Genomic DNA, 11,006 nt, shown 5'->3' on the forward strand with positions numbered 1-11,006 from the left:
GCAACCTTTTAGCCAGCATTTGATCATAGTCATCATGCGGAGACCCCGCAGAGTAGGACTAGGGGTGTTGTCTCCTATGAGAGCCCTGAACCTGGATACGTCTTGTGTGCGATCGAGCTCGTGCTCACTCCCGCCTCCAGGGCCCGACAACATCCTCTTGGCCCCACCCATGATAAGCCACCCCCTCGCATCTGTCGCGAGAATACCCCAACATCTTAACAGTATGAATTCCCGTGACATGTTCTTCAATTTAATAGTTCCACATAATGTATCAAAGAACAGGAGATGTGCTTGAGGGTCCTCCTCCTCCTCGGTTCCCACAAAGGCATGCTTTTTAACTTCCATAATGAGATCATATAGTCAATCGACTATTGTTTCGAATAATTTGTAGTATATACTATAGGAGATCTTGAAATAACTGGAGCACAATAATCTCTTACAATCTTCTTTGGCTTCAGAGTAATCGACATCTCTGCAAACAAAGTGTTAAGCTCAATTGTTTGATTATTTTTGTATTTATATATTAATGAAGCTTGTTGCTCCTCAGGAAAATGAGTAATATAATCTGGTAAATACATTCTTCCAGAACGAGTAGATCCCCTGTGACTTACATGAAGAATCTACAATAACAATACCTGCAGAAATAGCTACAAAATAAATACTCTACGCTGAGCTTTACCCCAGCAATGGCACCAGAAAATGTTTTGATGCATGCAAACCAAACAGGGTTGTGTAGCACTTTCGTGGAAGTATCCCAATTAGTTATCATCCCAACGAGGAGCAGCGGAGAGTATTTATAGTCGCGCTTCTGTTGCACACAAGGTATCACAGTTCTTGTGTGAAGTAACTGCTTGAACTTTCGCAAATGTTGCTACTATCCTGGTGGACAAATAAAGCAGATAAAAGGTTTGTAGTAATGAAGGTAAAAACCAATTAAGCAAATAACATAAATGAAAATGAGAATTGTGTTTCCTGCAATGAAGAGATCACGCGCGGAGAGAATTCAGTTAATGGTAATAATATATCAAGTATTTGATATGTGTGTTCTATAGGCGGATCACACTAAAGTTATGAACCTCCTCCTCTCGGGATTGTATTTCATTCTATGGTCCTGCTTCACCGTTGCCATAGAGTGGTCGTTTCCACAATTAAGGTCCTTTGAACGGAAACAAGCATTAGGTTTTGTGGATCACCGTTATCTCATATTGCCTTTGATCCTCATAGATATCTCCACCGGTCACGTCGGAGGTCGCAGATTTCCTAAACAATATGTGTTACCTATGTAGGTCTTGAGATCATGTTGCGTGGGCCCTTAAATTGGACAACACGCATAGAGTTCACCACATCATAACAACATACTACACAGATCATCCTACTACAAATACGAATGATGACATCTAGATTAGACATAGACGAATCTTGCCACTCACCTACAACTTCCACGCCTATGGGGAATTAATCACACATCGTAAGTGAGAAACAATTCACACATGGTATTAAACCCAGGAAAGCCATATCGATAATACCGTGAAGATCCACAATAAGATGAAAAGGATAATTCAACTAGAATTGATCTCCAGATGAGAGTGAATAGAGTTTACAACTTGTTCCCACAAGTTTGAATTCCTCTTACAATAGTGAAGGATTAGAGGATGATGGATATGATAAAAGTACCAAAACTAAGAAAAATTCTGAAGGTTCTTCGGATCCCTTCTTCTTCTGTTCTCGACATGGTGGTAGCGGCTAGGGTTCTCTTCTCCCATGGTCTCCTTCGCAAAATTGTCTTTTATAGACGTGGCGGAGCTCTTGGCAATTCATGCGATCGCTCATATGACCGTTTGTGGTTGTATGGAAGACCGTCTTTTTCTTTGTTTTGTGTGGTGGCTTGGCTTTCCACAAGGAAGTTGCTCCATTTGGCTAATTCTCCTTGGTTTCCTTCCATATATGATATTTCCAACCAAAAATGGAAAAATTAATTTTCTTCTCTTTTGAAGGGTAAGCGTTTGAAATAGTCGAGAAGTAACAAAGTTCCGATTAAATGAAATAAAATATCACAAATTCTCGAGCCGTTAGGACACTTTATAGTTATGATCATCTTTGTTTTCAGATTTATTAGAACAGTTCTATAAGATAGCTTTGGATGCTCTCTTACTCTTTAGACCAAATTCTCCCAAAAAGTAACTTCTCTTCAGCTAATACTAAATGCATGGGCCATCCCTAACACGCCCTAATAACATGATATCTCTCCACTCTAGAAATTGGTGGTAAACCAAAATACAAAGTGCAAAACCAGTAAATTGAACGTGGTTTACTCCTACTCATTGAAGAAACCACATGTCCATGCATAAATAGACATGTTGAAATTTCCGACAGAAAAATATTACAACTGTAACCATTATGGAGTGGAAAGTATCACACATGCGTGGTTGGGGGACACCTTCTGTCTTTGGACAAAAAGATTTACACTCCTTCCTGGCTTCTGACCGTGGCGAGGAAGCCATTGTAGCCTTGTAAGTGGTGAGGAAGGAGGGATCTTTTAGGGTTGTGTATTCAGTTACTGGATCTGTGGGGTTTCTATTTGCTTCTTGGTATGTATTATAACAATGTTGACTTTACTAGGGTGCGAAATTCGGAAGACACGGTGATGGTTGGTGAAGACAAAAGGAAAGGGATAGAGGCGGTGGGTGACTACAACATCCCAAAGGGGCTGCATGTACTTGCCGTTGACGACCACCCTGTCTTCCTAAAGATCCTAGAGGCCCTCTTGCGCCACTGCAAATACCATCGAGAGCCTCTCAATCTTCATGCTTGCTCTAATCCATTAGAATTGAGGTTGTATGAGTTGTTCTCTATTAATAATGCTTCTTGCTTAGTTTCATTTTATGGAAACAAAATGATGTAGCGACGATGGTGATGGATGTGAAGACAACACTAAAGATGCTCGGGAAGGGGAAGGAGGAGTTTGACCTGGTGATCAATATATAACATGTGGATGCCATGCTTTCATGTTCCTTCAGCTCATCAGACTTGAGATGGATATCCCTGCAAAATCCAAAGTCCTATTTCTTCACATGAGCTAGCAGTGGTCATTAAGAACATTTATTACTATTAAGCGTTCAATATACATTGAGTGAATGTTCCTTGATAACATTTAATACCAATATCAAGATTTTGTTATGAAATCACATACACCTCCACTCACCCTATTTTTTCTTGGTGAAAATCATAAGAATGGGATCCCGAACCAATTGATGACCATTCTTAAATTCTATCAAGGAACATTCACTCATTGTATATTCAATGATTAATAGTAATAAATGTCCAAATCACCACCACTAGTTCGTGTAAAAAGTAGGATATTGGATTAAGCAGAGAGTCTACTTATGGAAGGGAGATCCATCTCAACTCTAATGAGCTGAAGGAGCATGAAACCGTCCATGTCTGGTATGTGCATGTTGCTAATCACCCGGTCCAACTCATCCTTCCCCTTCCTGGGCATCTTTAGTTCCATCTATGCATCCATCACCATCGTTGCTACATCGTTTTGTGTGCACAAAATCAAACTAAGAAAAAACATTATTCATAGAGAATAACTCATATAACCTCGATTCTAATGGATTAGAGAAAGCATGAAGATCGGTAGGCGCACGATGGTATTTGCAGTTGCACATGAGGGACTCTAGGATCTTCAGGGAGACGGGGTCGTCCTCAACGATGAGTATACGCAACCCCTTTGTGAAGTTGCCCTCAACCACCGCCTCTATCCCTTGCATTTTTCCTCACCAACCTTGACTTTGTCTTCCGGACTTACCACCCTAGCAAAGTCAACATCATTAATACAAACACCAAGAAACAAACAGAACACAAAACACTAAAACGTCCCTCCTTCCTTACCTCCTACAGGGCTACATTGGCTTCCTCGCCACAAGCAGAACAATGCAGAGGTCGAAGAGCAGGGTTGAATTGATGGGAAGAGCTAAGGATGTAGGGGGCTATTTATAGGGGTAGTAGCCAGGAAGGAGAGGAAATCTTTTGGTCAATAGATGGAAGGTGACCCCCATCCCCTGCATGTGTCATACTTTCCACTCCATAATTGTTGCACCTATAATATTTTTCCCGTGGAAATATCAACACGTCTATTTGTGTACTGGCCCATGGTTTCCTCCATGAGTAGGAGAAAACCACGTTCCATTTGCTGGTTTTTTACTTTATACGTTGGTTTCCCAACATTTCCTAGAGTGGAGAGATATCATGTTAGTGGACTGGGTCAGGGCTGGCCCATGCAATTTAGAAGCTTGGTGTGAGTTCAATCAAAAGTTTCTTTTTGAGATATTTGGGTCTAAAAAGTAAGAGCGCATCCAAAGCTATCTTAGAGAACTATTCTAATCAATCAAAAAAGGAAGATGATCTGAACGATAAAGTGGCATACTCTATTTGTCTCTACAAATTCCAAGTGAAGAAGTAGCTTACATGTTTTATTTCTAAAAATGAATTAGTGGACATTGGCGAAAACAATTTTTTTCATGAGACACTACTAGACCTCCTGATGGGTGGGGGACTAGAGGCGGACTTTTCAGGTCGAACGTTCATTGCGATAGCACCTTAGCACATGCATCGGGGTCGGGCCATCGGGTGTATTGATATGTGATACGTCTCCAACGTATCTATAATTTTTGATTGTTCCATGCTAGATGGCTTCTTCTTCTCTCTCGTTGATCTTCAATACAACGTTCTCCTCGATGTGCTCAGAGTTCTATCCGTTGTAATCATCTTTTGCGTTGCGTCTATTGAGATCCGATGAATTGTGGATTTATGATCAGATTATCTATGAATATTATTTGAGTCTTCTCTGAACTCTTTTATGCATGATTAAAATATATTTGTATTTATCTTTGAACTATCGGTTTGGATTGGCCAACTAGATTGGTTTTTCTTTTAATGGGAGACGTGCTTAGTTTTGGGTTGAATCTTGCGGTGTCCTCACCTAGTGACAGAAGAGGTAGCGAGGCACGTATTGTATTGTTGCCATCAAGGATAAAAAGATGGGGTTTATATATATCCTATTGCTTGAGTTTATCCCTCTACATCATGTCATCTTACTTAAAGCGTTGCTCTGTTCTTATGAACTTAATACTCTAGATGCAAGCAGGAGTCGGTCGATGTGTGGAGTAATAGTAGAAGATGCAGGCAGGAGTCGGTCTACTTGTCACAGACGTGATGCCTATATTCATGATCATTGCCTTAGATATCATGAGGAAGGGCAGCAAGACAACCGCGGCGAGGGCGGGCGAGAAGACGAAGAATCTCCAGACATGATCACGAAGTAGATGCAGTACACAGTCATCATGTAGAAGATGCCGGACATGATGATGAGGAAGATGCCGGAGCAGATGAATGGCATGATCATGAAGATGAAGATGCCGGAGCAGACGACGATGGACCATCGATGGGCTGGGTGCAGGACCCTCATATTCAAGAGCTGCTTCTCAAGCAGACGGATAACGCAAGAGCTGCCGCCCGAGAGAAAGCCAAGCTGGATCAACTGGAGATAGACGCGGTTACTCCATTGTATGAAGGATGCAGGCCCGAGGATACCTGCCTGAAAGTAACGCTCATGGCTCTGGAGATGAAGGTAAAACACAAGATGACCGACGCATGCTTCGACGAGAACATGTCATTCTGGCACGAACGTCTTCCCAAGGGGAACAAGTGCCTGACCAGTTTCGAGGAGGCGAAGAAAATCGTGTGTCCTCATGATTTACCGCACGTGAAATACCATGTGTGCATGAACAATTGCATCATTTATCGGGACGAGCACGCGGAGTCTACCATATGTCCGGTGTGCGGCGTCACTCGATACAACAAGAGGAAGAAAGCTCCTCGAAAAGTGGTGTGGTACTTTCCGATCACTCCCCGTCTGCAGCGGTATTTCGCGGACCCTAAGGTAGCAAAGCTCTTGCGTTGGCACGCGGATAGGGAGGAGAAGAAGCGAGAAGATGACGCAAATGATCCGGAGATAAAAAAAAAGATGCTGAGTCACCCTAAGGATGGGAGCCAGTGGCAAGCGTTGAACTTCGAACACCCAGAATTTGGGAACGATCCAAGGAACATCGTGCTGGGCGCGAGCACCGATGGAGTCAAGCCGTTTCGCAGCTAGAGAAGCACACATAGCACCTGGCCTGTGTTTGTGTGGATGTACAACCTCCCCCCCTGGTTGTGCATGAAGAGGAAGTACATTCTCATGAGTATGCTAATTGAAGGGCCGAAACAACTAGGGAACGACATCAATCTGTATCTGGGGCTGCTGAAAGAGGAGCTAGACACGCTGTGGAAAACGCCAGCCAATATGTGGGACGCCGCAGAGAAAGAATATTTCCCTATGAGAGTGGCACTGCTCACGACGGTGCACGACTATCTCGATTACGGATATGTCGCGGGGCAGGTGGTCCACGGATTTTCTGGATGCGTCAGGTGCATGGATGACACAACGTATCGCCAGCTAGATAGAGATCCCGGGTCTTCGAAAACCGTGTTCATGGGACATCAAAGGTGGCTTCGCGACGATGACTCATGGAGGAAACGCAAGGATCTGTTCGATGGTGAAACCGAAACCCGAAGACGCCCACGTACGAGGAGCGGCGAGGAAATAGACGAGCTGTTGAAAAATTGGAAAGATCGCCCACTGCTGGGAAAGAAGCAAAAGGCGCCAGAGCCGGGAAAGAAGCGAAAGGCGCAAGAGCCGCTGCTTAAGGTACGGAAAACGAGGTCTGTTTTCTGGGACTTGCCGTACTGGAAGATCCACCGTGTGCCTCACAGCCTTGATGTCATGCATATCACGAAGAATGTGTGCGAGAGTCTGCTTGGTACCCTGCTCAACATGCCAGAGAGGACCAATGATGGGCCGAAAGCAAGGGCAGACTTGAAATCAATGGGCATCAGGGAGGAGCTTCACGCTAATGATGATGATGATGAGGCGAAGCAGGACACGGAAAGTCGTCGCAAAGGCAAAAAGGCCAAGAAGACCAGAAATGACTTCCCTCCCGCGTGCTTCACTCTAAGTCAGGAGGAGATCGATCAGTTTTTCACCTGCCTCGTAGGAGTAAAACTTCGTTACGGTTACGCGGGGAAGATAGGCAGATACCTAGACTCAGCGAAGCAGAAGTTCAGCGGAATGAAGTCTCACGACTGTCACGTGCTGATGACGCAGATACTTCCAGTTGCAATCCGTGGGATCATGGACGCGCACGTCCGTGAAACGCTATTTGGCCTATGCAACTTTTTCGACGTCATCTCTCGGAAGTCGGTTGGCGTGAGGCAACTCAGAAGGCTACAGGAAGAGATCGTGGTGATACTATGCGAGCTTGAGATGTACTTCCCACCCGCATTCTTCGACGTTATGGTGCATCTGCTGGTCCATATCGTGGAGGATATCATCCAACTCGGGCCGACGTTCCTGCACAGCATGATGCCATTCGAAAGGATGAATGGTGTCATCAAAGGATACGTTCGCAACATGTCACGTCTAGAGGGAAGCATAGCCAGGGGCTTTCTGACCGAAGAGTGCATCTCCTACTGCACGAATTATCTAGGCATCGAGAACCCCGTTGGTCTGCCCGTCAACAGGCACTCGGCAGGCTCGCTGGATGGGGTCACCGTGAGGGTCGCCGCGAAATGCATGTCGACTTCGAGGGTCGACTCGCCGACTTTGAAAGAGCAAACCTAGTCGCGCTACAACACATAGACGTGGTCGATCCTTGGGTGGTAGAGCACAAAACCTTTATTAAGAAGACGTACAATGACCGAGGCCAACAGAGGACGGACGGAGATATACTCAAAGAGCACAACTCATGTTTCACGCGTTGGTTCAAGCAGAAGCTTCTGTCGTACCCTTTACATGAGGATTCTTCCGCGGAAGAACAACTCATATTCGCCTTGTCACAGGGCGCCGAGCACAACCTGATGACCTATGAGGCGTACGATATCAACGGCTACACATTCTACACCGAGGCCAAGGACATGAAGAGCGATGGTTATCAGAACTCCGGGGTAACGATGGAATCCTACACCGGTAACGACAAGGACAGATACTACGGAAGGATCGAGGAGATCTGGGAGCTGAGCTACGCTGGAGAGAAGGTCCCGATGTTCCGTGTCAGATGGGCCAAGAGCGTCCTAAAAGAAGACCGGTATTTCACCACCATGGTTATACCCGAAGCCAAATCCAAGACCGCAGGCGCAAACGTCACCGCGAAAAATGAGCCATGGGTACTGGCTTCCCAAGTGGACCAATGCTTCTTCATTACCGACCCGTCAAAGCCCAGTCGTGTTGTCGTGAGGAGAGGCAAAAGGAAGATCATCGGAATGGATGGAGTAGCCAATGAGCAAGACTTCGACAAGTACGGCGACCCGAGAATCGAACATGACGACGATGATGAAGTAGCAGCATACACCACAAGAAGAAGCAGGACCACCCTACCTAAAGGACGTCCGTTCCACAGAAGAACTCCATTTGCGAAAAAGAAGGGCAAGAAGATTGTGAACAGATAGCTAGCTAAGATCGATTGTATTTAAATCGTAGCCTTCATTTCTCGATTGTATTTCATGGGCACTTTTTGAACTATCATGAATATTTTTAAATTTCATGGACACTCGATCTCGATCCCCCTCCATCTCGATCGCTATCCCACCTCGCCAGATCCGGTCCCCCTCGCCGCCGAGCACCCCCCGGTCCACCGGCCCCCCGCACCCCGCGCACCCTCCCCCGCTCCACCGGCATTACTGTTTGATGATATTTTTTAAAAAATTATTACTGTCTTATAAAAATATATTACTGTTATGATTTAAACAAGTTTGAACATATTTAAACACAAATAAATATCAAACAGCATTTTAAATGCATAAAAAAATTGTGGAGCCTGGGAATCGAACCCAGGACCTCCTGGTGTGAGAACTGGCTGCTGACCAGTCAAGCTAGTAGAGGAAACTTGGTGTGGATCAGGTCAGGTGGAAGATAACCTGTTGGCTCGAGCAGAAATCAAAAAAAAATACTAATGGCGCACCAGGGTGAGGTGCGCCATTAGTATGGATGTACTTATGGCGCACCGAGGGGTGGTGCGCCATTAGTATTGTGCCCTCGCCCTCGATCCCCTTCCCCTCTCCTATCCCCGGCCCAAACCTATCCCCTCTCTCTCCCTCGCCCTCGCCCTCGATCCCTTCCCCTCTCCTCTCCCGACGCCGCTGCCCCGCCGCCTCGACGCCGCCCCGTCGTCCTCGTCTCCGCCCCGATGCCCCGACGCCGCGACCGCCCTATCCTCTCCCGACGCCGCCGCCCCGCCGCCCCGTCGTCCTCGTCTCCTCGGCGCCGCTCTCCTCGTCTCCTCGGAGCACCACCACCACCCGGACCTCGTCGCCTCCCGGACCTCGTCGCACCACCACCACCCGGACCTCGTCGCCCCACCTTGTCGCCCCGTCCACACCACCGCCCCCGTGAGCTCCACCACCACCCGGACTTGTCTATTGCTTCATGTTCATTATGACAATTGCTAATTCTTGTTTGATTTAGTAGCGTCTCATTTCTTGTGCTCATGGGAAAACTAAGAAAGCTCAGGAACATAATTGTGTTTCTTGTCTTGTTTGTTTCGGTTGCCTTTTAAAGAGAATGGGGTTAGCAAGAGAAATCAGCTTGTACACTATGAGTAGCTTATGCATGAGTCCTGATGGAATCACTATAAACACCAGGTCATTATAATTGTTTTCGAGGAGTAGTTTTGATGGTCAAGATCAGCATAAAGGAATACAACTTTATATCTGGTTTACCTTGGATTGTTTTACCTTGAGAAAATGCATTCCACTCAAAGACAGCCCATTTTGTACACTTTTTCGTTTGATAGATCTAAGGAGGCAGAAAAGTTCTCTTTTAGTCATCTTTATTGCAGTCAATGTCTCCACCACTCTGATATCCTCAGTATCATGGTTGTGCTCTGAATCTCCAAGCAAATCATATTGGTTGTGATGATTGACTGAAACATAAGAAGTTTTCAGGTGGTTGCATTGTTTCTTGCTACCAACACCCGTAGTTTCTTTCTTTGTTTAGTTGGAAGTTTGTTATACTGATAGAGTGTGCATAGGGAGTAAACGAATTCCTGCAAAACGAATTTTGTATGAGTTTTTTAGATCTGAATTCATTTATGTTTATGTGCGTATGTCTGGCTGTGTATCCCAACTTGTGTTGATGCTCTGAAGTAGGTTTTCACTAAGAGAATTCAAAACTAAGACATGTTCTTAAACTGAAGCAGTATTTGTATCACAGAAAAAGTTCTGAAGTTGTTGAACCTTACCTTATGTATCACAAAAAAAGGCAAGGAACATCATGAACAACTCTCCATGACTTAATTTTCCTATATGCATTGGCCTGTACAGCAGCTTCACTTTTCCTATATGCATTGGCCAGTACAGCAGGTTCACTTTTCAAAACAAATTAGAGCAGACCTCATACACCCAAGAAAACCTGAAAAAAAATGAAGTTCAACCCCTAACTTTTCCTATATGCATTGGCCTGTACAGTTGGATTTGTTTCTGATTTTAGTGTTTTCAGTCTATTTTTCTATTTCTGCTTTAACATAACGGAATAACTAATGGTGGCTGCCTAATGATGATAGACTAAGTTTCTGATTTATTTTGTTATAGAAGTGTAGATTCATTGGTAGCAATTGTTTTCAGTGTCTCATGTTGCTTGTAGTGTTTTGTCCAAAATGTTGAATGATACTGCTTGGAGATGCATATATTGTTTCACCTCTTCACATGCCAATGTATTTTCCATGTTGTGATGGAGGCCTTTTTTGCCTTGTCCACCCGAGAGGCCCTTGAGTTTGCCGGAATGTCGATTAACTTCCGTTCCGGCAAATTCGGGTAATCCATATGTCCTATTTTCAGCAAAGGTCATGCTGAAATTTTCCGTGAATTTTAGCATGACTTTGCTAAAAATAGGACATATGGGGTACTTGTGA

The sequence above is a fragment of the Aegilops tauschii genome, chromosome 7 (genome assembly GCF_002575655.3).
Source record: "Aegilops tauschii subsp. strangulata cultivar AL8/78 chromosome 7, Aet v6.0, whole genome shotgun sequence".
Classification (NCBI taxonomy): Eukaryota; Viridiplantae; Streptophyta; class Magnoliopsida; order Poales; family Poaceae; genus Aegilops; species Aegilops tauschii.